Raw genomic sequence first — 27,956 nt, 5'->3', positions numbered from 1 at the left:
CTATAAACAACATACATATTGTATATTGTGCTAACAATAAACAGCCATAATATAACATTAAAGATACTGTCCATTGTTTTAACAATAACAGTTAGACCGTGATAGTGATTTGGCTGTCCATTTTTTAACGGATTAAAACGGATCGACTGGCAGTTTATTTCTCACCGTGCACATCATGTACACAGATTTTTCAAATTAATTAACAGGTCAAATGTGTGTTTTTGTCTGTTCTTAAGACATGGTGCTAAATAAATCCTTTTTTAATACCAAAAGCATGTGTTTTCTGTTCGGAAAAAAGAAAAAAAAAAAACATCAACAAAGAAAAAAAAACAAACCTGGCTGTAACTCATGTGGTTATATTAGGGAAATTCACCAGGGAGGAATAATGTAGTTTGACTCTCTGGCGGTGGTCTCCTTGTTAGTGTTGTGAATGTCAGAAATGACAGCGCAGGTAACTCAAATGCCACTTAAGGTTTTAGCTTCAGTGGCTTTTGGAAAGAAGTGACCATGACCTGTGCAGCTCGAGCCCACATCCCACACCCTTTCGGCCTGACAGCCGCTCAATGGCAAGTGTCTGCCAGCATGCTGAGGGGGAACGCTGCCAAGCAGCCGGAGATAGAGATGATTACCACATCCCTCTGTCCCCCCTCGGGCTGCTCACTGAAAGCTGATACCTACTAACAAACTGCTGTCAACATGTTAGCCAGGCACAGAGAGGGGGGTGGAGCTGGGGCTGGGGGTGGGCGGTAGAATCACTGTACAGAGTCCTAACAAGAACGGATTCATGTAACTTGTAGTTTTCTTTTTCTTCCTTTCTGTTTTATACTCTAAAGCTAATGATACTGCAACTGAGACTTGAAGACTAGAGCAGTCTAGACAATCAGCTACGGTTAAATGATTTGAGGAAAATATTCAATTGCCATTTTTCTTACAGATATTGCGATTTTTGCCAAGTTTTACTTCAAAATTCATGGTGTAACACAAACTCTTGATATAATAATTAAAACTCTGCTTTTTTAAATATGGCAGACTATCATGACCCAAATGCAGCCTTACCTGTAATATGTAATCATTTTAACTTGGTAAATGAATCGAGATGTTTGGTACATTTTATTTAACACATTTACATCTAAACTGAAAGGTGAGGAAGATTCTGCAAAGTTGTTTGGGAAACAAAAATCCTAAAAAAGAAAACTTATAAATACTTTAATCGCAGACAAAACTTATTTTATTTCAATTTAAACTAAGGGTAACAAGCTATTTAGGCACAATTTGATATTCTAAAAAGTAATTTAATTGAAGTAAACGTTATTAGTCTCGTAAACATGTTATGTGGACAATATATACATGTTTTATGTAACTTATGTTTGAATGAAGGTTTGTAATTTGGGTTTTACCACCAAAATACCAGCTATTTTGTAATACAAGGATTTAGAAATGAAGCTGAAAAATATGAATTACCATTCATGAAACTACTAAGTTCAACCTTGAGTTGAAATTAAGTGGTTTGTGTATCATCCATTCATTCAATTATTTATTTAACTAAAAAAAAACAAAGATAAAGTTTGTTCATTTCTTTCTTTTTTGAAAGGAAAAAATCAACACAAGGAAACAAAAACAAAATAACAAGTTCAATTTACATTGTTTAATGGGTTACAGTCATTCTGCTGTGGCTCCACGCCTCCATCGTGCATTAGCAGAAAACTGGAAAAGCGCAAGACCGTTAACGGCAGCCCAAATCCAATGGCCTGGGAAATGGGTGTCCAATATTCACAGACGACTTCATGTCCTAATATGCGTCGAAAAGGACACGCTTCTGACACAGAGAGTGAAATACTGCGGTCAAGCCAGCCAGGCACACACCTTTGCACACAGAGGTAAATACAAGTAAGTAAAATATGTATAAGTAGCTGAGAAAGTCAGCACAAGGACACTGCAGCGTGGACCAACTTCCGGTTTTCAAAATAAAACTTTTTATTATTAGACGGTTGTAAAAAGAGACATGTCAGTATGATCCAACACTGGTTTTGAGTCACATGACCTGGAAGCTATGATGAATGTTTTAATGTAAATGTTAGCATTTGAGCTCAACAGCTTCCAGGTCATGTGACCTATTGACTCCCAATCAGTGCAGGATAATATACAGTGGCTGGTTAAGGTACATTTTATTCCATTTTAATACTTTTTTCTTTTTTATTTAATGAAAAAAATGCATTTATCTCATATTGGATCATATTGACACATCACTTTTTATTGCCTTTCAATTACCTCCGCTGCTCATGCACGATCGAGGCATAGAGCAGTAGATAAAGGTGATAAAAGACATTTTAATTAAATAGAGAACGCAAGTTTAACTCGTTATTTTGCTTTTGTTTCCTTGCACATTTGATTTTTCCTTTCAAACTGAAGGTGGAGAAACAAACAGCTCTTTCTGATATTTGGTTCAAAAAGAAAAAAAGAAAATAAACCAAGTTTCTACTAGTTTTTTTGTTCTTTAGTTTGCCGGACTGAAATAAATTAATCTATTATAATCATAAACAATAACATCATTATCACCAGCATGCTATTGAACGGCAACCTTCAACTTCATTTAAAGGAAACAAAATCAATAATCAAGTGTTACAGTGTTGACAATGTCATAGTTTTCATAGTTCAGAATTTAATTGAACTGATTTTCTCTTTTTGCTGTAAAAGTGTTGTTTATACATAGTTAACATGATCTTTTTTACATAGTTTGCACAATGGTGGCATAAATGCAACTCTATAACTCTATAACCTATAAACAACAATGTTTCTGATGACCACAGACAATATCACTGCACTTAATTACAGGAATACTGTGAAAGACTGTTTTAGCCGCTGTTGTTATGATAATGTGTACATTGGCGTGAAACTACAGTTGACAGGTAAACTTGATGTGAAGTGGATATGCTTTGAAACAATGTTATGTTCAAGGCACTGCACGATTATTGATTATTATTATTGTGTTTTAATCACCCTGACACAAACTGAGGCAATAGTATCAATACTTACTTTAAATCATGCAAAACCGATTGTCTTCAGCCTCTATTTACTGTACATTCAGCGACTAAACGCCACATATTAAAATAAACAAAGCAGGGACAGAAAAAAAAACAGTCTACAGTAATTCACTCTGCAACTTTGTTGAGCAACAAGATAAGTATTTCTCTCAAAAAATCAATTGTTGTGAGAAGACAATGGAAACAAACCTAAGTGCTAGTTTGAACCAACCCCATAAGGCTTCCAGGGAAACCACCAAGCCTAAGAAGCACTTTATTAGCCAGCAGGGGGGGGTCAGGAGGACCAGCCCTATCATTGATTGAGGTTGGAAGATGCATCCACAGCTGCACTTTCTCTAAATTTCTAAGAGTAAATATGCACCTTTGAAGTAGGGGGTGCCTAGGAGCACTCCTCTGCACAGATTGTGTGGGTTTCTGTGGGGAGCTGTAGTTACGGGAAAGATCAATGGACAGGGCATTAGGGGGAAGAGTACACTGTCCAGCCCTGCAGCCTCCAGAACAACTCAGCAGCTCCTCCATTGCCAGTGTTATTGAGCTTAAGGCAGTTTAATTCTCAGTGCTGTTTTGTCAGACTGAAGAATTCCAACCTCTCTGACTGCAAAATGCATCTGAGGGAAAAAAAAAAATAAAACAGATGAAATGCACTGTGAACTGTTTGCACTGTACAGCAAGAGTTTGCGCCGCATTGTTCTGCTGCCACAGTTTTTCTCTCTCCTTAGTGCAGCAACTATTAACAATAGTTCAGGAATTAAGTTCATTCAAACTATAAGAAACTTCATATGGACACAAAACATGAACACTTACTTTTTCAAAACCTCTTCCCAGTTCTCCTTTATCTGCTTAAATCATCATCTCTCTATTCATTATTCATTATCATTATTGTTGTTATAATATTACTATTTTTAAAGGAGGATACACACGTCCCCCTATTACCTTGATCCCACACACAATTACCATACTATACTATACTATACTACTTATTTATTCGTTGTCTTATTTTATTTGGTCAATTTGTTCGTTTTTGTTTTTGTAATTTTATTCATTTGTAGTTTTGCCTTTTGTGTGTTCATGCACTCGTCTTCACTTGGTCTGTAAACATGTTTTGCACAATAAACTAAATAAAAGAAAAGTTAATTCAGATTAAAATAAGCAAGTCATCCTCATATGCCTTGCCAACTTTATTTTGAATGAACTCCATTAATGTTGCTGTCCACATAGAAGTCATTTGTTTTAAAGTCTGTCCACCATATTATTTCAGTGTAGTACGACCGACCTCTTTTTAAAGAAAAATCTATTATTTTTGACTGGAATAATCTTGTCTGCATAATTACTGACTGGAAAAACTCCTCCATCCACTTTGAGAAAGCATGGAAAAACCCATATCCTGCTCATTGTGTGGCTGGCTGTGTGTACTTGTGGCGGGCTTTAAGTGCATTAGATGTGCACCGAACACACTGCTTCCATATTGTGGTTTGTGAAGACATGCAGTGGAAAAAGCCTTTTGGGGTAGCCACACGTCTGGATGAGGCTAATCTGCTTGTGGTTGGTACAGAGTGATAAGTGAGCAAAGATTTTTTTTTAAGCTGCTTCCCTTATGTATGACGGCAAATGTCAAACTCAGTGTTGGTTAATTTAAAAAAAAAAATATACAGAAGACAAATAATACAGAATAGTCCATTTAAACATGTCAGAATAAAACGAGTTCAGTACAGACAATAAAAAAGCGAGAGGGCTCCACGGTGTGTCAGACTGTTGAGCCTCACAGGTTTGCAAAGGTTTGGCTCCACCAGGCTTCGAGATGCAGCTATAGGGAGAGTTAGCACTTCCAACCCCTGTCACCGTCCACAAAACACTGTGTCACTCAAGCTCAGTGTGCGCAGCAGCGCTGGCATTAATGGAGACATTGACATCTTCCGACAGAGTGTTTATCTAATACTAATGCTAAGCAACCGAAGCCAGTTTGCCCCCACATGGAGCCATCAAACCCTGCTGCAGACCTCAGTGTCTGGCAGTCACACCGCTTCTCCCATTCATCCCTCAGGACTGAAAGAATTCATTACAATGACTTTGCTGCTGCTCCATGTCATGTCTGCTTTTTGTCATTCAGTCACATATGTTCTTTTTTTAATTTTTTTTTTTTTTTTTTTACCCTCATCCACCCGAAAGCCTGGTGGCCTCAGGTGCTTTGGATGGAGTATGACTTCACCTATGCATGCTGGTGTGAAAATATGTTTACATATTTCTGCTGCTGTGTTACCTTAATACACTTTTATCACTTGCAGAATCTCGGTACTTTCCCCTCACACACACACACACACATACACACACACACACACTCAGAGACAGCTAACAATGGAAGGTTGTGTCACAGAAATCTTCGTAGAATCAGAATCAACCTTTTGGTATGAAAACTTAAGATGTCTATCGAGAGTATATTTTATTTTCTCGTACTTATTTGTATCACAATTATTAACAGGCGATGTTCAGTCACAGTTAAGGATGACTCCATAAAACTATACTGTATCAAAACTGCTCTGAAACTGGCCAAAATCACAGGAAGTGAAATATGATGCAATCAATCCTAAATCATGATTTTAAAAAAAAGTTTCAAATCAGTTCATATCGATAAATATTGCGGCAACATTTCACATAATTCAAGTTAAAGTCAATTGTTGTCTTAAACTTCTTTGTTTGTGTTTTGGGATGTGTTCTGCCTCATGTGTTCTGTTTGATATGATACTGCTATATATTGGTATTGAATGAACGAGGTAGCAAATGTCTTCCACACACTAACACAGCATTACTGCAGTCCTATCACAGGCTCAGTTGTTGAAAAGAGCTAAAAGTCGCACTGATCAGATTGATATAAATTGATATCCCGTGTTGTTCATTTGGCCACATTTTAAATTGAAAATAAGTGAAGTGCACTTTAATAAACACACTGTGCAGTATAAGGACCCCAAAAATTCCTATATTGTGCTATATGTATCAAAGACTGCTGATGGGTTCATGAAGTGTATGGAGCTATCTTTAGAGGATTGATTTCCCATACTGCCACGCTGTTGGCTGCATTTATATTCCATGCCTGTGGCTCCGTGACCCCTGGTTCTCCTTTGATGTGGCAGGCAGAAGCACAAACCAGGATGAGGCAGAGGGAGAGAAAGCTGAGGGATAGCGAGAGGTGAAGCAGTCTACGATGGGAGGGGGGGGGGGGGGCAGCGTTTTTTTCTTCTTCTTTTTTTTTTCCTATGGTGCAGGTTTCTAGGAGGGATGAGGATGAGGGGAGTGTAGAAAAGACGGGTACAAGTTTGCACATGGAGCAGTGGAAGCCAATGAAGCCATCATCTGACAGATCTGTGAGAGCTTGCACCGAGGGCGAGTTGGTGGTGGGTGGGCAAAAAGGAAGCTATAGGCCGAGGGAAAGGGATCGGGTGATGGTGGGGGGTTGGGAGAGGGCACGGTGGTGGCGCGAGCTGATAGAGATGTCAGCGCCGCTTCAGTAATCTCATGACGGCTGGCTGCAGTGAGGGGCCATGGAGGGGGCCCACGAGAGCAGAGACATGATAGAGCAGACCACCCTGACAACCCCGGCAGGGGGCCAGGCAGTATGGACAAATCAAAGTGGGAAGAAGTAATTTTTGAGAAATTACAGAAATCTCCATGGAAATTAGCATGAAACACTTTCTAATCTCTTGCTTTTCACCGTGGACGATAGGGGTCAGCGCTTCAAGTTCTCCGGCGCTTGCTTTCTCTTTCTCTTTCGCCCCATCCCTAATTTCATTATTCCCTCTTGATTTTTTTTCTCCTCACCCTCCTGCTTTTTATGTAAACTCATTTTTACTGCCTGACACTCCGAAATAGCCCCTCCCTCCCCTCATATTCCTCAACCATTCATTTGCTTGAACCCTTTCTCATTGACCACAATTAAACGTTTAGATTTCAAAGGCAAATCAAGGGAGAGCCAAGCCGTGCCCTCAGAGTGACACGGGATCAAGCTGTTGGGTTATTTGGAGCCTCAGATGAGGTGAATCCCCCCAAGATTTGTCCTCTGCACCCTTCCTTTCGTTCTTGTGGTGTCTGTCAGAGCTCGGAACACCGTACAAATGAATGGGAGGAGTGAGGCTGTGCTGTAGATGCGATCATGTGGTTATTAGTGATGAACAGTGAGCTAACGCCTCTCGCATGGAAGAAAAAAGAAGAAACTTGCTTTGTAAAAAGTAGGTATTTAACAGCACTTAAGATATTTCATTTAGATGTTTTCTCCCCTTTTTTTATTTGCTTAATTAGTTATGAGTTACCAGTTTCACACTGTCAGCTTTATTAAATGGAGGACAAGCCCCGTATAACAACAACATGTTCTGATATGAATATGTGTCAATAATTGAAGGAATTTATAACATAACATTATTGTTTTGATCACAGTTAAAAGACACTTTGATATTCAGTTGACACTTATATTTCTTACAGGAAGCAAAGTTGCATTTATATGTGATTATTTATTTCTTTTATTTTGCATCCATAGCAACACAGTTCTTTGGTCGCGGTCATCATCAAGGCTTCTCTGAAACACAAGACACTGGTATTGTCCTCCATGTGAATTGTTTGTGTTTGTTTCCAGGCTGGAAATATTCTCAAATGTTATTTTATTAAAAAAAAAAAGGGAGAAATATAACACTTTGACATAGAAAACCACCTTAACTGCAAAGTGCAAGTAAAATAAAAACTGAAACATATAAATACGTACATTTAGTACTTAATTGGGTAAATTCAGTATAAAAAAGTTACGCCTTAGTGTTGATTTTCTTGGATAAATAGTACATTTTTAAATGCTTTTTTTCACAGAACTGCCTCACAATTGCAGCAGAAAGAGGAGAACAGCATTTTTCTTAAAGCCATTGGGAGAAAATATTTATTCAGGTCATCTTTCTGTCATGGAAAAACAAAATTACATTAGGCTTCTGCAATAACAAACTAAATCAGCTCTGTCAATAATTAGCAGTTTTGTATGTTTTTTTTTATTTCATTTCATTGAGACGCAGTCATTTCTGTCACTCTGAATGATGAATAATATGCTTCTGCACATGTCCATCTTATTAAATGAAGACACAAATTCACCGCGGACGAGATAGAAATAATGGGCATTAGGTCTGAAAGGAAAAAAAAAAATAGTGGCATTTCATTTGCGTTACATTGTATGCTGATTCATGGCGAAGAGCTGTGTAGTAACGGCGGCAGAGACTTAATTAGAGTGCTTGCAGACTTGGCACATTGCAGTGACAAGCAGTAGAAATGTGTGTAAGATATAGAAACCCTTCCAACCTCTAGTTAAACCCTTTCTTCCATTCTAACAGTTTGCCCTCTAATTAAGCTCCAGAGTTGGATTGTCATTTTCTTTCACAATTTCACTTTTTTATTTTTTTTTGTACTAATTGCAACTTTAGAAAATTACTGAAAATCCAAATGTATGATAGTGTTTGTAACATTATCATATGAAAGAAGCCTCATGAATCATAAACTATACATAATATAGAAATGTCACATGGTTTGTGATGTGTTAACTAAAGCTTTTGAATTTGTCATTTTAACAGTAGATTTTGTTTTAAGATGAATACGTATTTCTTAGATCAGTCAAAACATGACCTGAAGTCTTATATATAAGGTGTTTATTTTAACACACATTAAATATAACAATAATTCCCTGTGAAGCTATGTTTATTTTATTCTGAAATAAAATGGAAACACTGACACAAAGACTCACTTAACCTAGATGGCAGCAATATTTTACAGGGCCTGAGTGCCTGTGCTCCCAGTTGCGGTTCTACCAGTTATAGATAGATGGCACTGCATCCAAGGTAGAGCAAAGGGCCAGAGACTTCTCTCAAACATCTTTCAGGGGCTTACTCTCATTATCCATCCGAAAATTAACCTGTCAATTTATCAATCAACACCATCTTGAGTTTTCTGCCTCCTGTTTGGCGACTATAGCACCACAACAATGCCAGATAACCGGGAGCTTTGTTTGTTAGTGTACTGAATGAGTGCATTATCACTTAAATTACTGCTATGAATCACAATTGCTGCCCGGCTGTTGATAAGAAGCAAATACACAAGCGATTTGATTTTAAAGCATATATCTGCTGATGTATTCTTTTGTGTGTGGAGAAAATAAGGTCAGGGCCAGGCGGTCAGCATTCCTGCTTTGGTTGCACACTGTTCACTTTCTAAAAGTTCAGCTTGTGTTGTGACGCCTGAATTCTTCCGTTTACAAAATAACAAGCTCACATTTTAAGTTCTAAAGATATATATTTATTTTTTTCCACACACACTACAGAGATTTTAAGCAATATAAATAAAGTTAAAGTCAAATAGATAATAATAATAATAATAATAATAATAATAATAATAATAATAATAATGATAATAATAACAATTATTATTGTTGTTATTATTATTACTAGTATTACTATTATTATAATGATAATAATAATAATAATAATAATAATAATAATAATAATAATAATAATAATAATAATAAAAATTCAAATGACAGCAGTAAATTATAGTGTATCTGATTATCTTATATTGCATGGCCATTTTAATGTAAATACATTGAAATAGCTATGTTTCTTCTTCAGTGCATTTTTTTGTAATTTACAGTAACAATATTCATTATGTTGTGATCACTCCAGGGTGTAATAGAGAATTGCCCCCAAAATGTAGTTTAAAAGTGTTTCAAGGACATTGCACACATCATCTAATTCTTCTCTATTGACTTTGGAGTTAATGTTGCAACTGCTGTAAAATGTAAAAAAGAAAAAAGAAAAAAAAGAAGAGCAGGCAAGTTGAAATATGTGTTTGCATGCTCAGCATGCTACAGGGTTCTAATAAGCGCCAGGACATGTCTTTATCTCTAAATGGGTTATAATGTGATAAGCTAAACTAGACCCTCCAAAATCCCTACCAAGTGCAACCACGGGTGGGGGACCTCAATTGCTTCAGTTCATCCTTTCTTTTTTTCTCCCTTGGTATTTTCAACTCTGTTCGGTTTGTTAGCGGCTACATGACGGGATCACTGAAAAACAGAAGGATGCAAAGAGACGCTGATAGGGTCTGTGAATGGCAGGAGGGACTTTTCTTTTCCCACTCGTTGTTATTTGCAAATGGCCTTTATTGTGATAGAAGGTGGTGAGGAGGAGGGAGGAAAAAAAATGGCGGCGAGTGTCTCAAAACGCTGACACAAAGATGCCAGAGAAAGAAACACAACATCTGGTAATTTGTTTCGCCAAGCTTAGCCTAATGATGTAAGCAGATTACTTTCCAGCATTGTGGGAGAGGAGGATAGGTGTTTCTTTTTCTTCCTTCCCTTTTTGTGCCCCTGCCCCATTAAAGATCAAGGCAGAAGCCACTGCCACACAGTCAGTTCATAGTGCTCTTCCATACCATTTGATAATTCTCATACCCACCAAGTGGAGTATTATTAGATCAGAAAATTGCTTGGCACACAGTAGGGGCTTGGGGCTTGTTTTGCAGCCTATTTTGGCATCTTAAAAGGGGGAACCTCCCTGACTATTGGAGGTGGGATGTAAGCAACTCAGTGCGGTGGGCGCCCCCTGGCCTGATTTGCTCCCTCTCCTCACTGAGCAGAGATCAGTAGTATGCCCAGACTGAAAGAGAGGGCAAGAACCCGGCGCGATGAAGGACACTTTGCTCTCAGTCAACGTGTGGAGGAGACTGGAGGATGAAACACACCATTAAGACCAATTTAGAGTGTTGCTCTAAATTTCAGCAGGACTGATCGATCCTGACAGGAGGGCATCGTACCGCCTGCCAGATCACTTAAACCACTGCCCCCTCTTTCACGTTACTTAATGTCATGTCATTGGCTATCATTCCCCGTCCAACCGCGAGCTGATGCTGGATTTCATTTCAATTACGACTTGTAGGATTACCTTTCATTTTAACACATAAGTAATCAATGAGGATTTTGATAATAGCATCATAATGCAATCTCAGTGCTGCATTCTGTCTTTTTCCCCTCTTCTATTCTTAATCCGAAGTGAAATCCTCTGAGACTGGCTGTCCTGTTGGTTTATTGATTTTTCTCCCTTTGCTCTGTGAACACGGGACAGGAACTTGAGAGCCGAGGTACAGAAAAGAGACCTTACTCAAGGCTTTAAGCCTCGGCCAGGTATGATACACAATAACTCATCATTTATTAAAGGGCAATATAAAAAATCATTTTCCTCTTCTTCACCAAACAAGAAGACAGATATTCCAAAATATGACAAAATAGTAAAACAAAACCAATCTGTTTGACTTAAAAAAAGAAAGAATTAAAGTTTTAAATGATGAAACACTGGACACTAGGGAAGATACATTACATTTAAGGACCCATCATAAATATTGTCATCTTCATTTCTCTCTAACTATATATTCTGGTGTATGTATTTTTTTTACATACTATGTAATACTGAACTTCAGGAATCATGTCCTGCTGTATATAAATCAAAATTGTGTATGTTGTGACATGCAGAGTGGGAGCTTATACGCTGTGTGTTATTATTATTGCAGTGCTGCTATCTGCCCTGCATGCGCTGACATTTTATATGCTGTCTATTTATTAGTTGGGATGTTCATTGAAGCAGCTCAGGTTAAGTATCTTGCTCAGTGTCTGACTGCAGATATTGAACCTGCAGCCCTCTTGTCCCAAGTTCAGTTCCCTAACCACAACCAGTTTGCCCCCTTGAAGGATGAGGTCTCTCAGGAAGAGTGCTGCTATATATACACACCACACAGACAGTGATCTATTCTGTGTCTGATATCATGTTGCTCCATGTCACTGACTGATGTTACCCGCGTCCCCTCCGCCATGATTAGATCCATGACTGTGCCTACACTTCCCTTATAAAATCTCTTCCTTTCCTTTAACTTGCAAGACACGGAGTCTTCCATCAGAGGAGTGAATGAGTGAAGTTATTTTCTAAGGACGATATTGCTTTTGTTGTGTTGCTGTCAGTCCATCCTTGACAAATGTCCCTCATCTCCAGCTGCTGCTTCACTGTATAAATGGGTTATCAGACAGAATTCAAGACTTACCAATGTAACGTAAGTCGCATACATTCATATGTACTGATATATAATATGATTTGTTTTTTAAATTGTAACAAGGTTGGGACGGATTAATCAATTTATCAGGCAAATATCTGCTATTTTTACATTCACTTATTACAGAAGAAAACAGATCAGTATCACATTGTAACTTGATAAGTTTATTGTTAAAACAATATACATACATTTTTCTTAGGGTTATATATATATATATATATATATATATATATATACATATTTATATATATATATATATATATACACTTATATATAAATAGACTTTACTAGATATACTTTACTCCAAAATGTGTGACCTCCCTATGCAAATAGTGTCTCACTGTAACTATATAACAGCATAAAGCAAATTATGTTAGCATTTGCAGTTTAAAAATGTGCTTTTAATTTACAATTTAATTAATTCTGCTACAAGTATTTACATATATACTGTATACACACACACACACACTATATATATATATCGTATATACATATTTATTTTTTATTTATTTAAGCACAACTTAATAGAATAAAATGAAAAATAAACAGTTAAAATGATTAATATTAAGGTTTAGTGTACAACTATTCAAACATAGAGCATGAAATTTGATTTGACTCGGGTTGAGGGAAGTGTGCTAGTATCTCATTGTACCTTTAATGATTTGCCTGGTGCAAATCTTGAGGGGCTGTCTGTGTCACCAGCTGAGGCGTTAATACAAATATAGCAGATCATTTGTGAACTAACTAGTTTTTAAGTGGCTTTCTCCAAAAGTGTGACAGGCAGGTGGGGAAACATGGAAGAAGTAATTAGGTATTTGCTGTTTCTGAGCCATCCTGAGAATTCAGACTTTTCAGGTGACACAAATTGTAAATCAAAGGATTTTTTTTTCTTTTATTCTTTTATTCTTTATTTTTTAATTTGCCATCGACTTTTCCGTTTGTTGTCATCCTACTAAAAGAACAGCATTAAATAATCTCATTAGTTTTAGCTGTTCCTTTAAAAATAAATAGTTGGGTAATTGATAAAGTCTAAGCTCCACCTTCACCGCCTCTCCATTTTGTAATCACAGGCAGTTTGGCAGCACAACGTAATTAGTTTGCACACCAGATTTCCCATGAGTCCCACCCCAGCTCAAAGCCAATCCCTTCCTCATCAGCAGCCCAGAGACTAAACACCTACTTTATCTGGTTCCCCCAAGGCTGTCAGTCCATGGGGAGCCAGGGTGCCCTCAAAAACACTGCCAATAAGGACTCCAATGCCTGAGGCTGGTATGGGTAAAACTTCACATGGCAGATGGTATACTAGAGGAAAAAGAGCATATCTTTAAGGTAGAAGTGCCAAATAAAAGTGGGACATCATATCCTGGAGCCTTTATGTCCCAGGGCTGAGATTAAAACATTAAATATATGTTGAGAAGGAGCCACAAATGTCTTCATTTCAAAAAAGTGTAAGTGATCAAAGTGTGTGATGTGCAGAGGCATGCTTCAGGGTATTTGTATGTTTTCACCAGCTGACAAGGAAACATTTCACTGCTTGTTCAAAATGTCACCAGTGATAAACGAGACGGCTGGAGTGGAGTGTCACTTGTGGCAGCAGCTATCTGGTGGTAAGATGTGTGTTTATCACGCGTATCACAACTTGATCTCTACATATTGTCACGTATCTGGCTGAGTTCTGGATTTGAAAGAAGTTGTGCAAGTGTTTACATCACTGTTTTAGGCAGTTATCGCTCTCCATTGTAAGTAATTGTAAATATGTCTACATCCGAATTACCTCTGTCCATCAACAGCAAGAAGTGATCAGGCAGTTTTCAATGCTACTAGGCCCATCTGGGAGAAGGACCCTTTTCATTTGACATACTTGGCTGCTTGTCGCCTCACCATAATGGGCACGCTGAACGAGCTCTGAAGCAATAGCCAATTAAATGCCTTGAAGGGGATGCCTCGAGGCCCTGCATGAAAGGCTTCAGGTGTGAAATGCTTGTTTTTCAAGAGTGCTGCAAATGTTGGCTGCTTTCAAGTTTGCTATTGCCCTGCATGGCTTCCCCTCCCAGCCCACCCCAGCAGCCCTTCTCATGTGGAGGAGGGTAGAGGCTAGAGGTGACGGGCAAGAGAAGACCACTTAAGTACAATTTTCTATTCAGCGTTCCAAACCTGTGCACTCTCGTGTTTTTCACCGCCGCCTGGTAACAGTGAACAGAGTTTCAGATGATACAGACAATAGCTTTTTTAGTGCACAATGGAGGGAAGAGGAGAAGCTGAAGGGCAGATGGGGAAATATGGATGAGACAGAAAGTCTGAGCATCGGAGGCTGTACTGGTGGAGATGTTGCAGGGGTTGGCTGGGAGAGGATTTTTTTTTTTTGCTAATTGTGGTCATTTCTGACAAGACCATGACAGGTTCAATGACTACTTTAATGCGTTATTGAATACTTCAGAAACTTGAAATGCAATTGTGAGGAAAGGCTTCTGATTTAAAGTTTCAGTCTCCTTCACAGTTGGGAGGAATGTTCGTTCATAGTTCAAGTGTAAGAATTTAAGCTGCTTTGTCTCTCGTGGAATAAATGGTTGTTAGTAGAGGAAGACCAATTAAAAAGATGGGACAACAATTTTTTTCTTTTTTGATAATCAGCAATGGCAACTTTTATATACAGTATAAACTCATGTTTGTTACATTCCAACCATTGTAAAATGAGTTCACACAGTATTTTGAGCTTCCACAAGAGTCTCTCTGTGTTTATCAGCATAGAAGTGTTAAGATCTCATGTCATTCTGCAACATTTCCAAGCTACACAAAGGAACTGATTCATTTTCTGTCAAGACAAACACAGACAACAGCAACATTGACCCGGACGACTGCAAACAGGTTGGATTATGACTGAAATCACAAAGAAGTGTCCACAAAGTTTCAAAAGTGAGTTTCTCCTCAAAAAACCCAGTCATTCAACAGTCTGAGGAGATAAATGCCTCCTACCCCCACCCGCCGCTGTGCTGCATCTGTATACACAAATGCTCCCTCAGTCACGTCTGATAGTGTTGTTATAGGCCTCATCCACACGGGAACAGAGCTTATTCTCTTTTGTTTCCCATAAACATATAAGAAATGTCATAATCCACATGAAACTCCAAAAAAAGGACGTTAAACACTGTAGTACATATGCCAGGCCTATATGAGGCACTGTAACACTGCTACAGAAATACAACAAAAATGAAAAAAATACACAATAAGCATGCACATAAAGTACACGCTAAATATACAATACATATACGTTACTATGAATACAATCACAGAAACTGACACAATAAAGAAAGAGAAAGCCAGGGTGCCTAAGGAAAGAAAATAGAAGTTGTCATAAAGGGAATCGGACACAGCATTCTCCAAACACAAGAGGAAGACGACAGCGATGAAAATAGCGACAACAAACGCAAGATAGAAGGTGGGACCATGACATCATTGTTTTCCCAAAGTAGGGTTTGATTATTTAAACCAGTGGTCTCAAAGTTGCGGCCCAGTGGCCACATGTGGCCCTCCAATTGATTTCATGTGGCCCTCCAAACAATATCAACTTGTAACGGGTAATGTTGGATCATAAATATTTATTGTGAATATTGTTATGGAATCAATAAAGCATATTGATATATCATTTTGAGCTCATATCGTCCACCACGACTGTTGCTTTTCCCATAAAAAGTTTTTTATTTACTTGACTTGCCCCCGACTGACCAGACGAGACACTCAGTGGCCCACAGGTCATTTGAGTTTGAGACCCCTGATTTAAACAAAAACTCTCAGGTGACATTTTGAGATTTTCCCACTCTGGGAGTTGTTTTCTGAAATTTCAGTGCTCCCAAAACGCTGTTTTTGTGTGGATAAAAAGCCAATACGATAAAAACAATGGAAGTTGATTCATCTTGTTCTCACGCGTGCAGAGTCAATTTACATTTACGGATGAATAATGCAGCACACATATGTTACTGAATTTATGTTCACAAAGAGAAGCAGAATTAAAAAAAAAGAAAACAGACCAAACACATCAACCAAAAAAGGTGCTTGACCATTGGCTTCACTGATTTCTAACTAAGAAAACAAGCATATTGGTCGATGTTTAGTGTAAACATGCATGGACAGTGTTTATATAGCACTTTTCTAGTCTTGACAACCACTCAAAGCTGCTTTACTACAGTGTTGTCATTCACCCATTCACACCCATCCACTCACATATTCATACATGCATCTATATGCGGCGCGTTTGTATCACACGTGGGGTGAAGTCAGTGTCTTACCAAGGGACAAATTGGCATGTAGACTAGCGAAGCCCAAAATCAAACCCTCAACTTTCCTGTTGAAAGACCACTAGCTCTACCACTGATCCACCATTGTCCCTATGAAGTGTTACATGCAGGCTGGGATTAATTAACCAAGCTATTTTTCTGTTTCTGGAGACACGTAAGTAAGGACAGAGACTTAGATCATTGAGGAGTAACATTAAAAGATGCCTGCAGGAAGTAAGAGGGGATAAATCCAGGGGATATTAATCTTATTGGGACCATACATCACTGGGATGTCAGGTGAAGAGACAAATGAATGCAGCGCCTGTTTATCGGAGTTAAGCTCTGTGGTTTACCTAGCCGTTGCTCTGGGCACATATTGCCACTAATAAATTGGTTAAGTCTGAGCAGAGTGATTGTAATGAAGTTAAGGCTCTGGCTCGTCTGAGCTCTTGCCACCACAGCCAGCATTTTCACATCCCCCCTTTTTATCTGTCCAGATTGGGAGAGCCCTTTCGATAAGATGAAGAGAGGAGAAATCAAAATAAATGGACTCCATTAAAAGCAGCAATGCATCAACTGCTTGATAAAGTGATTAATAAACAGGCCAGGATTGTGATTGATTAAAGCATTTAATCAAACTGTTAAAAAAGCACTATTGGCAATGGTGCATAAATGTCTTGCATTGTTTAAATGTATAAGACACTACCTAACCTTTTTTTCCCTTTCTCAAATGACAAAGCTATGCAGATTGGAAGCATTTATCAAGTGTAATTGTGAGGTGAAACATCCTTCCTATTTGATCATAAGTCTCCCCGGATATGCAGGCATTGTTGCTCTCTTAAATCTTAGCAGCATATTGTCCTCCATTTAAGCAAAAGAGCAGGGACTGACTGAACAGGGACTGATTACAGATGTTTTAAATATGCCTTCATATGCTTGCGTTAGATTCCCAAACTCCAAGTAATCAATGACTAAAATCTCAGATGAGTGGGCAGTGGCAGGCTGCTAACAGTGTTTGTGAGACTTAAATGTCATTCAAAGCCACTAATGCAAAAGGAAAAAAAAGAAAACATAGAACAGATTGACACATCATGCTTGGTAAAGTTCAGCCTTGATGTATAGCACATTAGAATAGGAAATTACAGATGTTGTAATTATCAGCAATGAGTGACCTAAAGCATGACAAAATGGTGTTGGGTTAAAGTACTTGTGCTTTGCTTTTAAGATGTGTAGCACAAGAAAAGATTGGCATGTATCCGTAAATGGCACGCTTTTATGGAAATGAATGGGGCAAATTGGGAGAAAGTAATGTTAAGGATAATTTCCACAGTCACACGTTCATTCAAGCCTCGTTAGCTGCAGAGTTGGGGAGAGGTGCGTTAAGTCGGCTACTTATTTTCACAATTAGAAATAAGCAGTTCACATTTGGCACATAAATTCACATTAATATGCCATTTCTAGACAAAGGAAACATTATACTTTGACAATGAGAGTTATTGTGTAATGCTGAAGTACATGTTTCATCATTGATGCTTCATTAGCTTCGGTTTTTTGGGACATATTATGAACATTGACTTTAACGCCAACACATAGAGCATACTTCCATTTTACTGTGTGTATTTTTTGATGATGTATACCTTGCATCTATGTATACCTTAGACCTGTGCATCAGATGGCAATATTGTTCTGTTTACATTCACTTCACAAAAAATATGTAAAATCAAAAAAATTGGTATTTTAAATGTGATGTTTTGCTTTTGTATCAGGTACATCAGTAAATTCATGATGTTGTATACATTTAACTAACTAACTACACTCATGATTGATCTTATGCTTCAGGGTGAAAATATCAAGGTTTACTCTCTATATTTTGCACTTATGGAAATTACAAAAAAAGAAAATACAAATAAAGAGTATAAATTCAAAGATAATATGAAGAAGAATTTCATACTGTAACAACCCTCCAAGGGTTTACAATTATGGATGAGCTGATAAAATACTCAGCATTGGTATCGGTCCTATACTGGTTAAAATCACTGGATCAGATATCAGACAGATACAAATGTAAAATGTGATACAATCCAAAAATCCCATACAGACAGTTATGCACAGACACAAAAAAAGTCATGTTATGACTGTTACACAGTTGGAGAATGTTGGAAATAAATAGCTTGGAATGGTTTAAAGGTCTAAAATGAAGGTGGTGGTACCCTGACCACATTGGTTGGTCAATCAATGCTTACACATGAATGTAACATCGCACCCTGGAGGACGCGATAGCATGTTCATCGCCGTCATCTTCGTCTTGTTGTGTTGGTTTGTGTTAGTTTCTTGGAGATTGTTATCATATATCGGTGTAATTGATAACTTTTATTTTCTTTCCTTTCTTCCTTGTGCCTCTGCTTCTGTGATTGTATACATTGTGATGTATATTACAAAAAAATCAAAAAAAAAAAGCACACATGCCATATACGCATGCTCAAGTCTTCTTCTCTGGTTTTGGTGTAGCAGCATAACAGCGCCATGTTCAGCTGTGGCATTTGTACTACAGCGCTTATAGAGTTGTTCTGGGGGGTTTCGTGATGAAACAATGCTGCATTTACTGAAAACTTATTCTACATTCTGTTCCGTTTGCATGTGGATCTGGCCTGAGTAGCAGCTTTTTCCCCGACACGAGGGAAGTTTCATTTCTTCGAGCATCTTGCAAGTCCACTGACTGCTCGACAAAAGCCACCGTTGTTGAACCTGCACTCTCATATCAACCAGAAACATTTTGACAGATGCACACGACTGACATACAAACAAACACAAGTCAGCTTCTGATTCAGTTTCTTTGTTGTTTAGTTGAGAAATGTTAAGCTACATCAGTAACAGACTTTAATTTGTGTTTTGGGGTAATACGCGTGTGACACCCAGTTGAAATGAGCAGATACAGTGCATTCTATTTAATCTGAAGTCTCATGCAAATGAATAGAAGTCAAATGAATGACACATGAATGACTTGTTAATTATGCAAATAGGGTGCTGCAGGAACCTGGTAAGTTGCGGGAACTCTGTCATCTAAAAGGGTATGGTGAGTGTGATAATGTAGCAGCTTGGCACGGCTCTCTTGATGTAATGACAGGTCAATTTGACTGGCTTTATGCGCTGCACCCTGGTTCTTTTCTTCCCCGCCTCCACCTCCCCCCGCCTTCCCCGTGTCCCTTGGACTTTGATTTCTCCTTTGTTCCACTGGCTCCACCGCTGACACTTCCCAAGAATAAGGGATGCCACACAACCATGACCCCTTCACGCCACACCGATGACCTCTGTCTCTTCCATGCATGACCCCTCACCTAGACGCTGACAGCTTGATTAATTGAAGAATGTTATGATTTATGAGTATCTTCTCAGCATGATTAACAAGGCAACAGGTGGCACAACCAAACAGCTAGCAAGAGTATTTCTTAGAGAAGGGAGGAAACAATAGAGGATTATATTTAGGGACCATGTTTTGTGCAACAGTGACTGTCAGTGTGGTTAAGTCGTACATCATCTTTGACTGTTTTGTCCACCACTGCAGTTTGGCAATCTTAATAGAAAGGTTTCTTTTGTGTCAGACACACAGTAAGACATCGTTCACTAACAATGTCGTTTGCCCAGTGCACTGATTATCAGCTAACCTTGTGATTGGTCCTACTTTTTTTTGTTTGGTCTGCAAAGATCTAAAGAGTGATAAAGTAGGAAAAGAGGACAGATTGCGTTATACAGGGGAAATCATGTTTAAGTTGATCTCTTCATTGTATAGAAGGTAGGGCGAAACAATTAATAATGTGTTAGATGAAATCACACTTTTAAACTTTAAATCACAAAGGCTGCAGTTTTATTGCCCTATTTTCTGTAATGTTCTATGTTTAATGCCAATTTAAAATTTGAATTATTATCAGTTTTATTTGCACATGCACCTGTTAGTGATAGTGAATTTGACCTCTGCATTTAAAACATCTGAAATACACACCAGTAGAAGCAATGGACAACACGTATCTGCACCTGCGGAGCAATTTCTCAAGGGTACCCCAACCCCTGACACGTCCCACGATTTAAACCGGTGACCCTCGGGTTACAAGTCCAGTTCTTTTATATAGCAATATATAAATGTTAGAAACACTTTATATGTTTAGGTTCTCATCTTTGAATATTTGGATCTTATCTGTTAATGCTCCATCTTGCTTGACGTAAAAATCAAATGGCAGTTGCTGGATGGACGCATATGACAGTGTGTTATACTAGACTCTAGCACAGCAAAGTAGCATTCAGAGTGCAGCACGTGAGTGGGATCAGTGTCACTCGTGACACGGGGCCACATCCAAATGACTCCTCTCAAGCTTTGCGAGTTAGCTCACCTGACAGCTTCTTAGATAAGTCTGTCTTGTCGTCGAGACACTTAGCTGCATAATGGAAGTTGGTGGTCCAACTCAGGTGACAAGGGAATGGAGGTGTTGAAGAGGTCACGTGGAACCTTCTCATCGGCTAAGTTAGTCACAGAACAGGACTTTAGAGTGGGATAGCGGTCTCTTGACACAGTGTCACCAGCCAACAGTCCAGCTGAGCGAAAGCGCATGGTAAGATGAGGCCTTTTCTTTCGACATGGATTTTCTTCTGACCTCATAGCTTCAGGCTGTGACAACTGATGGATGATTGATGGTGCTTGTTCAGCAGAGGCAGTGGAAAAGCCAGGCACCTTGGAGAAAGTGTTTCTCTGACCCACAGTGACCTGGCGTGAACTTCTGTCTGACAACAAAAGATAGTCAAATACTGATGGTGTCCATCACCATTTCTCCTTATGTTATGTGTCCATGAAAGCAACATCAGAAAACAACCCAAATAATTTCCAGCTTTTCTTGAATTATTTCTACTGTTTAAAATCATGCTTTTTGCTTCTTAGCCCACAAACTATCATTTGTTTTTTACTGTATGGGCTTTGGGTGCTGTTGTTTTAATATTTGATGTTGATGAATATTACATGTTAGAAATAGATTTGCATCTTAAATTTGTCATTCATGTATAATGTCATTTTTTTTTTGATAAACCTTAATGTAGTCAGACGAGTAAAAAATGCATTTTGAAAGGTTTATCACATGATAATTAGATGTATAACTCCAAATATCCATATAGTGTGAATGGAGGCCAAACTTCAAAAATAAGGAATGCACTGTTTCAGGTGGTGATTCTTTTGTGGTAATGTTAAAAAATAATAATATTTGCAATTCAAACCGCAATTGTGAATTTTGTCAGAAAAATCACAATTACATATTTTACTCGAATTATTTAGCCCAACGTGTTATGCAAAAAAAACAAACACAAAGAGCTGCAGCTGTGAAGATGTAGTGGCTGAATCCTTTCTGGGTGAAGAAATGTTGCTGTCTTGTGTTTACAAAGAGTTGCCATCAATGAAAAGTTAATTATTTGAGAGTCAGCAAAGGTTAATTTTTGTCAGAAACCTTTCGATCCGGAGCAGCTGACCCCTGCAGTGCTGGTCACCTCACTTGTGCCTACGTGGATGCGGTGACATATGCAATGACCTGTGACATGGGCAGTGACAGCAGAGTAAACTGGGGCGTGCTCCCCTGCCTCACCTCGCCTGGAGAGCTTATATAGAAGGCTCCCAACTACGAGGAGCGGGTTCAAACACAGTGTTGCTCTCATGTCAGCAGCCCAGTGATCAGGAGCTCTGTCCTCTACAAACACTCCCTGGTCTTTGCTGCCACCCACTTCTGTTGTCTCCTAGAGACAGTGCTGCCCACCGCTGGTTGCCCCATATGTTTGGGCTGCACACAAGGTGGTTTCTCGGATACTGTGGTTGCTAATTATAAATTTAATTTGCATTTTAATTAGAATGGTGGAAAATTAAAGCCTGCCAGCTGGAGAATTTCAAAATGCTTTCCCTCCCTCCCTCCCCTTCTCTCTCTCTCTCTCTCTCTCTCTCCCTCTTCTTTCCTAGTTTAGACGAAGAATGACTGTCCCATATTTGTTTGTGTGAGCACAGCAGTGGCACCGGCCCCTTCCCAATATGGGACCATGGGTGGTGTCATCTCTGAGTGCTTCTTCCTGCGTGTGCAGTGCTAATGCTAACTTCCTCCTCAACTGTATGCCCATTTTAGCCGTCCATGTCTTTCCCATTAAAATCATTTACGGCTCATCTGACTGTGCATAATTCAGTTAAGCTCATTGGTATTTCATATGAATTCTAATACGTTATTGAATATTTTCTTTGATGGTTTGATTAGTAAAGCGAGGTCCATATCCCTGTCATGGTGCTCAATTGACACACTTTACACATGCTGGGAAGTAAGCGATCTGCATGTGTGGGCTGGCTAATATCATTCAGTTTTGGTCATTATTTTCCAATCTCCATAATTCGTCCCGTTCCCCATGTTGTTCCCCGATGGTCGTTCTCATTCCCTCTTTCACCTCCCACGGGTGTCCTTGCTCAATAATTGTCATTAATTGATTGACAGCTCTGATAGACCCATCTAACCCCGGTTTTGCTCGTGTGTCTATGTTTTAAATGAGAACTTGTACATCCAGTGACCTTGTCTACCCATCAGCCATCAGTGAATGTGAAGCCAATCCAGAGAATGTCTCACCTTAGCAAAGTTGACAGCACTAAATGATTGTAATTGGTCGGTGACTGGCTCTTGGATTGGGTTGTATTGTGAACGGTGGAAGCTGTTTAAAGTTTTGTGTTGAATAAACTGTAAATCAAAGGCAAACTTGCAGCTATAATCCAATTCACATCTTACTTTTGACCAGTTTGTGTTTTTGCATGTTTGTAAAAATGTGACCTAGAATTTTGCAACTAAACTCAACTGAATTCAATGATGAGCTTTGGATTCCAGTGACTCAGAGCAGGTGTTTCCCTCATAGAGTCATTTCTCTAAATTCATGTTAAATTATGTAAATACGGTGTTTTCTTGGATGGGAATAAAATAAAACAATTTTTTTCACAACATTCTTAATTATAACCATCAATTATTTTATAAAAAATAAAATAGCTGAGCATTTTCTATTACAATAAACACAGTTAAGTTTTCCAAGAAAGCGTCACAGTTTTTGACAGCTGACAGACTTTAGACATAGATGTTTTTTGTCCTGTACAATAATCCATGCATGTACTGTGTCCGAGGCACATGTAATGTCTGACATTCTTGCAGTTTGGTTTGGGACACTGCCAGCCCCAGTTTTGCACCTCTTTGCAGGCCCAGTTTGATGCGGTGTGAATAACATTCAGACATACACACACGCCCTCATTAGCATTCATTCAGTGAAGCAATGCAGGACACCCTCTCTACTCTGAGGGTGGCATTTGGCAAGGGCCAAATACACCTGGCAAAAAAGTGCCCGCATTTCCCCTGCCCAGAGTGTTCATCATTTAGTTTTCCATAAGGCACTCAAAAGCTGTTCTTTTTTAGCAGATGATTATACTTGAAATAGAATAGAGGTATTTACTTTATAGTCAGCAATAATTAATTCTTAATGATTTAATTTTTTTTAAAAACACTTCAATTCATATCAAATATTTGATGTGGTGGGAAGACAAACAAACACGCTGCATGTGATTAGACTAATGATTAAATTGAAAAATGAAAACACAAGAGAACAGTCCACTGAGTGACCCTGAGATGTCTGGCTTGCAGCAGCTTCTCCCTCTAAGGCATGGAATCTCATAGCCCCAGTCTGGAGCAACAGTGGCTATGTGAAAAAAGGCTTGGCAAGAAGAAGCCATGCATTGTCCAGATTTGAATCTGTGGACTGCGGTGTCTGTCGTTCTGTATAACAAGCGACATACCACATATACACACTGTTATTTCATCTGTAGGATCATTGGTTATCGGCTGTATGCTGTACCGTTGGTGCTAAGACTCCACGTTGATCTTGACACCCCATGTTCCATCCATCCATCCATCTATTTTCTACCACTTTATTCGTTTATCTATCCATCCTAGGCGATTGAGCCATTTCCAGTTTTCACAGGGTGAAAAGGGAGGAGTCAAACTATGGACAGACTGCCAGTCCATCACAGGCCAGAGACGCACAACTGTTCACTCTCACACTCACACCTACGGTCACTTTAGAGGGTCCAATTAAGGACTGAATTTCAGGAACCATCTCTTAGTTTTGCTGCTATAGACCTAGACTGCTGGGGAAATTCCTGTGGTGCACTCACACTCACTCTCTCACACTCAGGGTACGAATACCACTTTAGTATATGCCATTAATCTTGTTCTTTCTCTCCCTAGTGTGTGTCTTTCCTTCCTATCCACTCTCTCGATCTCTCTCTGTGTCCTCATCTTGCAGGCTGCAGGATCCAGATCCATTTTTGAGGCTGTTCTAGTATTATTATCATTCTTATCATATAATCAACTTTACAATTATGCTACAATTAAAGTTGATATGAGTATATTTGTGGTCTATCTCTTCTATCTCTACCTCACCTCCCTCTTGTCCTTTCTCTCCCCCACCTCTCCTCTGTCCCCCATTTTTTCTTTCACTCCAACCGGTCGAGACAGATGGCTGCACATCATTGAGTCTGGTTCTGTCAGAGATCATTGTGTGAACTGTTGGGTTTCTCCTCTCTCTATAATATAGCAAAGGTTTTTGCTGTACTATGTACGTTGCCTTGAGATAATGTATGTTGTGATTTGGTGCTACAAAAACAAAACTGAAACAAATGCATGATTCAGAAAAGTTTTTAAGGCCTGCATGACAGTTTTTTACTTAAACAGAGGAAATCGAGTGAATAATATTCCTTTAACTGAAAAAAAATATTGGCATTTGGACCTTTTCTTCAGTTTATCTTTGTCACTTATTGTCACTCAAACATTTGAGCGTATGAAGTGGTGTGACGAGGTGCAGAGACAGATATTTGAAGGGATTTTAACTAATTTGAGCAATTACATGCTTAACTGGCCCAAGATAATCTGTCATCCAAAGGTTCTGTCTCAGGCTCTGTCTCTCTTTTCCGATCCTCCACTCTCTCATACCCTCCTACATGGTACAAGAGAAGCTCAGAATAGTGGGATTTAGAGCACAAAAGCTTACCCTGAATGGAATGAAGGCCTGTGAGAAATTAATTGCTTCTAACAAACAGCATGACTGCTAGCATGTTTCGTGTCCCATTCTTATCAGCCTGCAAAGTTAGAGGGGTGGGTGATTGGAATTTGCTTTATGTTATATTGATTGGTTTAAATGGAAGCTTTAAGTTGTGATATTTAAGTATCATTCTCTATCAAAATGGTGTATAAATTAGAGATGTTGTTATTAATTGTAAAATATTTGTATATCTATAGTTTTGGAGGCATAAAGGAAAGCTAAAGGGCAGTGATGGGCTTCACTTGTGTGCGTGTGTGTGTCATATTTGCCCCATTTCTGTTCTGTGCTTGCTCCCACTCCCACATGTCACCATTCTGTCTACCACCACCAGTGTGGCATCTATCATCCTCGGCAGACGCCATGGAAGCCCACAAAAGGAGGTTGGAGCATGCACAAAGACATTTGCATTTTGCATCTCATTACAGTTATAATTGCATGCCAGTGTGTAAGCAGCTCCTTCTCCATTATCTCACGTAATTTTATCAGTGACGTTTGAAACGTGTGTTTAAATGTCACTTATTGACTACAAAAAAAGGCAGCGACCTTTGTGCAGTCATCTCTGGCTTCCGTCTCCATCCTCAGTTCACTCGCTGTCTCTCTCTGTTTGTGGTCCTTTCTTAGCCTATCACACTTCTGTCAGTGCATTTTCATGTAATTATTAATGTCCTTACTTTCTATCAACAGTGTTACATAAGAGCTCAGTAACAAGAAGGTGTCTACAACACATCATCAGTGGTAAATACATTTGTGTCCAATACTTGATATTATTGATTGATTATTTGTATTACTTTGTCATACATAAAGGATATGCCCTGCAGAAATGGGCTTAAAAGACACAGTTAATTAAACACACAGACTAACAAGACAGAGCAGCACTCAGATCACAGAAGATCACAGGCTTTAGAAACAAAGGTAGCCAACTTGTACACCAAACTTGGACAATACAGAAGAAAAGAAAGTGTGACTCATTCTCAGTGTCACTTAAACCATATGTTCTATATTTCATGGTGTGATAAGATTATGGAAATATTATTGACAGTAGTTTTGTCAGGTTCAACCCTTTGACCACTAGTTAATGGCAGGCTTTCACCCATTTGAAACTCTATCCAACTTCCACTCCTCTCAGTAGACAAAAAAAAAAATGTATATTGCTCATGCATATTACAATGAGAAAAAAATGACAATGAATCATCTTGCTTATATATTGAAATATGGCTGCCCAGGTATCGTATTTATACAGTTATATAGAATTTTCTAGTCTTGAGGACCACTCAAAGCTGCTTTACACTACAGTTTTGCCATTAACCCATTCACACAGCGCATCTATATGCAGAACATTTTTCTATCACTCATCTTTCATACCCATTCACACGTTGCCAGCACAGCCGTCAGGGGCAATGTAGGGCTAAGTGTGTTGCCCAAGGACACATCAGCATGTAGACCAAAGACAAACTCGCTCTACCACTCAGCTACGGTCGCCATATGTCCTATATCATATCATCGTGAAATATGTTGGGATACTTTTGTGATATAGCGGATCCATGCACCAAGGCAATCTCATCATCCATCCATTTGAATACTACGTAGACCTTTTGCTTTATATGATATTCTGATTAATTAATCTTCATTATTTTAGAATACAAAACTACACATTGTAAAGCCCTGTATAACAGAACAACCGGTAAATAAAATAATACATTTAAGGCACACAGTTGCACCACAATGAACATTTGAAATAGGGGTTAATGTGTGCCGCCCCTTTTAGAAACTAAATAAAAAAATAAAAAATAATAATACAAAGAACACCACAATTTTAGGCAGACACTGTAATGCACATTATGTTGATTCTGTATCTCTTCCATCATTTTTGAGAATTCCATCATTATTGGAGCTTTTTCACTGTGGCATTCAAGATGCTGAATCGTTACTCAGTGGACAGTGTTTCCCATCACCTTCCTCACCTTCATCCATCAGTGTGATTTCTGAAATCCTGTTATCTTAGCAGTGAATAGTCTCACTATAAATGAATCCTATTGTATTGGGAAAACTGACCTTTCAAACCTTCTTATTATTGTGAAATACTGCCTACTTTGTAATTGTAATGAGAAAACTTTTTCTGTATAATGAGATGCTGTGAAAGTTGGGTGTGAGAGAGAAAGGTTTTCACGCTCGGCATTGTACAGTGCTGTTTTGTTGCTTTAGTATATTTTCAGGAAAGAAAGGACATTACTTATATTATATATTAACTATTACATTATAAAATGCTGCAAAAATGTGTGGGTATTTTTCTCCATCTGAAGGTTTTGAAGAATGCAACTGACGCTGTTTTAGTTTCCGTCTGTGTAGAACCTCCTTTAATCTCCTCATTATGTGAAAGGTCACTTTGTTTTTCTCATGGAAAAAATGA

The sequence above is a fragment of the Solea solea genome, chromosome 12 (genome assembly GCF_958295425.1).
Source record: "Solea solea chromosome 12, fSolSol10.1, whole genome shotgun sequence".
Taxonomy (NCBI): Eukaryota; Metazoa; Chordata; class Actinopteri; order Pleuronectiformes; family Soleidae; genus Solea; species Solea solea.
Note: the sequence above shows the minus strand (reverse complement) of the source record.